Source organism: Dipodomys spectabilis, unplaced genomic scaffold (assembly GCF_019054845.1).
Source record: "Dipodomys spectabilis isolate Male_0828 unplaced genomic scaffold, ASM1905484v1 ptg000250l, whole genome shotgun sequence".
In the NCBI taxonomy this organism is placed as follows: Eukaryota; Metazoa; Chordata; class Mammalia; order Rodentia; family Heteromyidae; genus Dipodomys; species Dipodomys spectabilis.
The window spans coordinates 440,615-448,541 of NW_024870927.1; positions in this window are offsets into that span (position 1 = coordinate 440,615).

The following is a 7,927-nucleotide window of genomic DNA, read 5'->3' on the forward strand; positions in this document are numbered from 1 at the left end:
GTAACAGTAGTGAGCAGATTCCCAAGGCCTGGCCACAGGCTGCTGTCTCAGCACAACTGAACTCTGAGGCTCTTCTCAATCCTGGATCCTGCATACACTCTTCTCATGGTTGTGAGGGCCTGGCAGTGGGCCAAGCAGAAAACCCTGGGAGTAGCCTCATAATCCAGGGGAGGAGAGGGTTAGCTGTCTTAGAAGTGGAAACTTTCCAGGTGCCTGTGGCTCATGCCTGTAAACCTGTAATCCAGGCTGCTCAGGAGGCCAACATCTGAGGATTGCAGGTTCAAAGCCATCCTGGGCAAACAAAATCGGAAAGCCTTATTTTCAATTAACCAGCAAAAAGCCAGAAGTGGAGCCTGGGGCTCAAGTGGTAGAGCATCAGCCCTGGGTAGAAAAGCTAGGGTAGAAAAGCTAAAAGATAGCACCTAGGCCCTGAGTTCAAGCCTCAGGACCAGCACACACACAAAAAAAGGAAGGAATCTGAGAGAACCCAATAGGAAAGAAGAGTCTTGACTGGAGTCATCATGGAAAGGCTCTCCCTGATGGACAACTGTCCTCTAGGCCCAGACTTATCCCAGGCAGGGTCTCTCAGCAGTCCTATGGCTTCCTTGTAGTTTGTCCAGGGGAACACCCACAATGATGGAAACATTTTCTGGCTGTACTGATCATGTCAGATACTTGTCACTTTCAGCAATCAGGGAAACCTAGAGATAGAGCAGGTTTTCCTTTATTTACATTTAAGTCATTGAAATATCTGGATGGGACTAGCATTACCATAGTGAATGGCACAGGCTGCCGCTTTTACCCTTAGGTCCTTAGCCTTCTGACCTCTTCTCTAGCCAAGAACCTGGGCTCTTCTGGCATCCTTCTCCTGGAGGGCCAGCTGCTTCTGCACTGATGAGAACCTTCCCTCCTGAACAGCAGCAAGGGCTCCTCCTTTGTAGCCAGCCTCCATACATGGCCCAGAGATCTTCCTGTTGTCCTACCTGGCATTTGTTTCCCTCTTCTCCCTCTGTTCCTCCTTGCTTTCCTGGTGATCTACTTACCCTCCCTCCAGTGCCACCCTTCCAGAAAGACCAGTTTGCCTTTCTTTCTGCAACTGGTCTCCACCCCCACCACTTGCCAACGTCACTAGCAGAGCCATGTTGCCAAATCCAAGAAGGCATCTCAGCCGTGTCCTGCTTATCCTGTTGATGTCTGATACTGTTGCTCAAGGCCCAAGTCCATTTGCTCAAGGAGTCCTTCCAGTCGTGTGTTGGACATTAGCCCAGGGCTGTCTTTCCTGAGACTTGCATGTGGACTGTCTGATTCCACCTGTTATGGAGAATTCTTTCTCCCTTAAAACAAAAATGTTTGTAGCCAGGTGCTGGTGGCTCACACCTGCAATCCTAGCCACTCAGGAGGCTGAGATCTGAGGATCATAATTGAAACCTAGAGCCAGCCTGAGCAGGAACATCCATGAGACTCTAATCTCCGATTAACCACCAAAAAGCCTGGAGGAGAGCTGTGGCTCAAGTGGAAGAGCTGGTTATGCTGAGTGAGTCAGTAAGAATCCTTGCCCTCAAGGAGCTCCTACTCCAGATGGAGCACAGACTGGCAAACAGCTAGGTACAATATGTCCCTAGGAAGGGCTGTTAACCATGCCAGATAGTGAGGAGTTCATGGGAAAGGTTTCCTGGCAACAGGGGCATGCATTGAGCCTAGGTAGGTAAGTAGGAGGTGGGCAGGCAAGTATGTAGGCTTGAATGGCCCAAGATAGTGGTGAGCCACAGAGGATTCTAAGCATGAGCTGACTCGTTGTTCTTCCTTTGGTGCTGGTACTGAGGCTTGAACTCAGTACTTGGATGCTGTCCTTTAGCTTCCTCAATCAAGGCTTACTTGAGCCACAGCTCCATGTCTGACTTTTTGGTAGTTAACTGATAGCTAATTGGAGACTTCAAACCATGATCTTCAGATCCCAGCCTTCTGAGTAGCTAGGATTACAGGCATGAGCCACTAGTGCCCATAAAATTTGTGCTTCTAAAGGAGCGTTCTGGCTTAGCAGGTGGAGAAAGGCTTGTGGGAATGGGAGGTCAAGGAGGAGCTGGTTCAGCATCTGAGAGGCCAGAGCTAAGGGAAGGGCACAGGAATAGAAGTGGGCAGATGCTGGGGCTATTTAAAAGGCAGTATGGCATGACCTGGTGCTAGGCTGGTTAGGACAGGAACGTTTGCAAGTGACTCCCAGGTTTTCTCAGGCTCTAGTTTGAGGGCAGGACACAGATCAGGTTTGGGTCAGTGATGTGGGGTTCTGCTGTGAGGACTCACAAGTGAAGAACTTAGGAAAACTGAACCACGAGTTAGTGAGCTTGCCAAGAGAGAGGTGAGGGACAGAAACGTCACTAACAACAGGCAAAAGTCATCTCATCTGTTGGCCCCTAGGTGCCTCCCGCTCAGTTAGGGGTTTTCTACCACCTGCTTATGGGGTCCTCCCCCGAACATGAATCCCATCTCACTCCAAGCACTCTGCTTCCTCCTAGTCTTCATACCCACACTCTGCAGAAGGCTAAACTCCTGGCCCTACCATCCAAGGGCTTCCTCCTTCAGCCTGGGCCTCCATTGCTGGCCACTCACCTTGCCCCTCCCCATCACGCACAACACCTACACCCAAGGGAGGCGGTGCTCTTGCCCCTGAAGGCTGGGATGTGGAAGGTTTCCAGGGCTGTTGGGCTAAGCGGCTCCATCCTTAAGTCCCAGCTCCGGGGCCCAAGATGTGGCCTGAAGGTTTCCCGGGTACCCCAGGCCGCCGGTTTGCAGGAGCCGGCGCCGGGGGCGTGACGAGGCGCAACCCCGCCGCGGGGCCCCTCCCGAGCCACCACCCTCTGTGGCCACGCCCCCTAAAGTGGGCGGGAGTCTTGGCCTCTGATTGGCTGAATCTGGAGGGGCTGAGCGGTAGGGCCAATGAGAACGGGCCGGGTGCGGCGGCGGGTTGAGGGGGGTGGGGGCGAGCGCTGCCTGGAGCCGCGGCGCCGGCGGTCTGAGCGCGGCGATCCGGGCCCGGGTTAGGCGGGCGGGGCGGAGCCAGCCAGCGGCGCTCCCGGGGGATCGCGGGGACGGTCGGCCCACGCTGAGGTAGGGGTCCGCGGGACAAGGTCTGGGGCGGGAGCTGGAGTACGAACGCCCGCTCTGAGCTTGCCGGGGAGCCGGGCGGTCTGCGAGGCCGCGTCGGTGAGGACAGCGGGACCTGCTCGGTACAGGGATTATCTCTGTCTGTGGGGCCGAATCCAGAGGGTCTCCGGGAGCCTGCTTCTAGTCTGTACCTGGGAGCGCACCTATGCGGGCGTCCCGCCGTCTGCATCCCTCCCCGGCTCTTGTCTGCGGGGCTGCGTCCGTACCCGGCGCACCGTCCAACGCCACCCGGCGGAGGCCGTGTCCGTGAGGAGTGGGCCCGGTGGGTGCACCCACATGTAGCTCTCCGCGGATCGCGCCTCCTACGGTCCTCCCGAGTCCTCCTCCCGCGCGCTGGCGCGGGGGCGATGAGCGGGACGGCTGCGGCGCGCGGCTCTGGCTGCGCAGTGCGCCCGGGCCGGGGCGGAGGGGGCGGCGGAGGCGCGCGCCGCGGGCTCGGGGCCCGGGTGGGCACCTCACTGGTGCTGGGATGGCACACACGTGCGCGGGGAGCTGTGCGTGGTGTTTGGAGGCGGGTATGCGTGTGTCACGTGTACTCAGGAGTGTGCCTGTGTGTGTGTGGGGGGGAGCATTTTGGATGGAGTGTGTGAGCACGGGTCACGCGGACTTGGGCTATGCCGGTCAGGAGAGAGGTGTGCGCGCGCGCGTGCATTTGTGTGTGTGTGTGTGTGTGTAGGCTGCAGGAGTGGGCAAAGGCTGTATCACGGACCACAGGTCCCCGGGCGGTGCTGGTGAATGGTCCAGCTCTGCATGAGCCAGGTGGTTTCAAGATGTGGGAGAAGCACACAGCTTGTGTCCTTGAACATCCCAGGGAAGAGGCCCTGGCTTTCCCTCCAAGCCTACCTCTTGCATCTGGCACATACCCATTGAACACCTACTCCTGCCATATTGTCCTAGTGTTTGGGGACCTTCTGCCTGCTCCTTGGTCTCCCACCCTTAGTCCCAACAACAGCCAGAATAATTTTAAACCTCATCCAAATAACTGAGTCACCCCAGTTCAAAACTCTCCTCTGCTTTCCAAGCCTCTGATCTGTCCAAAGATCTCCACCCCACCCCCAATCCATGCCCTTGGTTGCGCCAGGAAAGGCACAGTATGAACTCCCATCTTCTTGGCCTCCTGAGCCCTACTTGGTGATTCCTAAAAGAGCTACACTGTCACCTACTCCAGGAAGCCACCCCTGGTCCAGCACTGTGTGGAAGGCCTTCTCTCCAGATGTAATTTCTCAGACTGCTTCCTCTCCACTTAGTCTCCTTGTTATCCCTCAAACATAAGCACTGTCCCGCTTTGTGGCATTTGCCACAAAAGGGCTTGAGGACCCCTTCCCCAACCACACAGAATCAGCAGCATTCCCTGACTCTTATTCCTTTTTTTTGTGGGGGGGAGAGGTAGGATAATTGAACTCAGACCCTGGGTGTTATCACTTAGCTTTTTTTTGGGGGGGGGGTGTCCGGTCGTGGGGCCTGAACTCTGGGCCTGGACGCTGTCCCTTAGCTCTTCAGTTCAAGGCTAGTGCTCTACCACTTGAGCCACAGCACCACTTCTGGTGCTGAGGAATCGAACCCAGGGCCTCATGCATACAAGGCAAGTGCTCTACCACTGAGCCACCTTCCCAGCTCCTCACTTAGCTTTTTTTGCTCAAGGCTGGTGCTCTACATTTCAGCTATAGCTCCGTGTCTGGCTTTTTGCTGGTTAATTGGCAATAAGAGTCTTAAAGATTTGGTTGCCTGGGCTGGCTTTGAACAGTGATCCTCAGATCTCAGCCTCCTGAGTAGCTATAGCACTTGGTCTCCCACTCATCATACCTAATCTACCTTGCTGACATAGCTGTCTTCACAGCTATACTGCCTGCCCTATTAGTTACTGCATGTACTGGGGTTTGAACTCAGAGCCTCATAGTTGTTAGATAGATGTTCTACTACTTGAGCCACCCCTCCAGACTTCTTTTAGTTATTTTTTTTCAGGTAGGGTCTTGAGTTTTTGCCCTAACTCAGACCCTTCTACCTATTCCTCTTACCCTCTATGACCCTCCTACCTATTCCTTCCTTCTAGCTGGGATCATAGTCACTTACTTCCATGCTCAGCTTATTGATTGAAATGAGGTTTTGCTAACTCTTTTGCACAGGCTGTTAGTTTTCAGGCAAGATCTCTATTTTTGCCTCCCAAGTAACTGAGATTACCATTGTTCCCCGTCTAATTGCTGGCTTTTTATTTGTTGCTTCTTTCCTCTACTAGAAATTATATTGTGTGACAGCAGGGACTTTGTCTTTTAATTCCAGCACCTAGCACTGTGCCTGACATATATCAGATGCTTGATAATTGTTGCATGATAAATAATTGATGCAACTAGATTTGCATCCCAGGAGTCAGTGTCCCTGGCTATACTCCATACTGTGAAGCCTCTGTCTGAGGCCCCTGTCCCCTGGATACCAAGTTCCTAGAAGAACCGTGAGGAATGCTGATCACATTTGTGTGGTAGCACTCCTCCTACTAGAAACTGGTGTAAAGGAAGGGGCTGGATGTGTAGGTTATAGGGGGGCCCCAGAAACAGTGTAAGGACAGTAGAGGTCGGAACCTTTTTCTTCTCTTTTTTTCTTATGCTGGTTCTAAGGCTTGAACTCAGAGCCTGGACACTACCCCTGAGCTTCTTTTGCTCAAGGTTAGTGCTGTACTAGTTGAACCACAGCTCTTTTTTTTTTTCTTCCCCAGTTCTGGGGCTTGATCTTTATCCCTGAGCCTCTCTGTGTTCAAGGCTAGTGCGCTACCACTTGAGCCACAGTGCCACTTCTGGTCCTATCTATTTATGTGGTACTGAGGAATCGAACCCAGGGCTTCATGCAAGCTAGGCAAGCACTCTACCACTAAGCCACATCCCCAGCATCCCTCCTCCTCCTCTCGTAGTTTATGGGAGATAAGAGTCTCACTGACTATTATCCTCCGATCTCAGCCTCCTGAGTAGCTAGGATTACAGGCATGGGCCATTGGCACTTGGCTGAGGCTGGACTTTTTATTTTTTGTCTGTTGTGGGGCACTGTCCCTGAGCTCTTCAGTTCAAGGCTAACACTTTACCACTTGAGCCACAGTGCCACTTCCGGTTTTCTGGTGGTTTACTAGAGGTAAGAGTCTCATGGACTTTCCTGCCTGGGCTGGCTTTGAATCATGATCCTTAGATCTCAGCCTCCTGAGTAGCTAGAATTACAGGCATGAGCTGTGGGCAGAGTCTGGACTTTTTAAAGAGTCCAAGTTGGTGATCTCACCCTGCTTGCAGTGGGGGAGATCAGAATGGTTGTTCAGAGGAGGCCATGTCTGAGCTGTCCTCCAGGCAGCAAAGCGGAGGGAGGTGTGTTCCTGGCAGCAGGGACAGCTTGTACAAAGACCTGGCAGCAGAACAGAATCTACAGTGTGGGAAGTTCAAGTAGTGTGATGCAGTTGGAGTGGAGAGTGGGTGTGGGACATGAGCGCAAAGGTGGGAGAGGGGGGCAGAGAATCCCTCTGGCTCCTGGGTTCAGTGAGAGCTGGGAGGATGCCATTCCCCACCTCTCTAGTGGAGACAGGAAGAAGAACAATTGGGAAGATGATGTTGAATTGGAGCTGAGCTGACCAGGAGCAAGGAGGGGAGGAGGTAGCTAGCTGGGAAGAGTCAGGCTGGAGGCACAGACAGATATAGAGGATGAAGAGAGGCCGAGGTAGATGAGGCCTGGAGATATCAGTCTCCACTTTGGGCCAAAAGCTGTCCCGAGAGCCGCTGCAGCCAGGCCAGCACTTCAGTACTTGGGGCTTCCCAGGAATGATGGGATGGGTGTACTCACAGCAGGCATCCTTGAGTATGACTTAGCACTAGACTCTTGGGCCTCCCTCCAGGGGACTGAGTCATCTCAGGCGGGGGCAGGAGCTGCAGAGGACACCTCTGCCAAGGCATCAGATGTTGTCGCGTATAAACAGGCTACAGTGAAGTGGCCCAAGGACTTAAGGACCACTTCTGGGTCTTGCCCAGTGGTCTCCACTCACTTGCAGCTTTCTCTTTTGGCCAATCCTCTGCCAGTCATGGTTGCGAGTCCTCTGCCTAACCCAATAGCTGGTCCCCTGCCTCTGCCTGGTGCTGTAGTATCCTTCCAGAACTCAGAATGAGACCTGAAGACACCTATGACTTCCATGCCTTCTGAAACCAGGAGCTTGCATACTTGGTAGTGGCAGACACTTGGTGGGATGGGGCACAGCCTGGGAGGAAAAGAAGCTTGTGTCAGGCCGTTTCTGAGCCAGGCATCCCATGTGGGTTCTACCTTGCATATTGTGGCTGGCTCTTGTTGCATACTCTCTCTCTCTCTCTCTCTCTCTCTCCCCCCTTTCCCTCTTCTCGCTCTCTGTCTCTGTCTGTCTGTCTCTGTCTGTCTGTCTGTCTCTCCCAGATGCATACACATCCCAGCTGTACAAACTGCTCTGTGTCCACAACCTCATCCACTTCCTTACAGGGCCTAGAGAGAAGGCAGGATGGTGACCATCTGTTTGATTTACTTCAGGGTAGCTGAGGTTCTCAGAAGCTTAGCATCCTGCCCAGGCAGCGTAGCCCCATATGGGAAGACAGAACAAGAGCTTTACCCAGTGAGTGAGGACCTGTGTTTGGGGCTTGCAACCTAGCCAGTCCCATGGGAGGTGGTCACAAGACTCCTTGCTGAGCCCTAAGTCTGGGACCAGCCTGTCTGTCCATCTCCCTGTTTGAGATCCATGAGACCCATGTTACCTTCTGAGTCAGTTTGTACAGAGCCATTT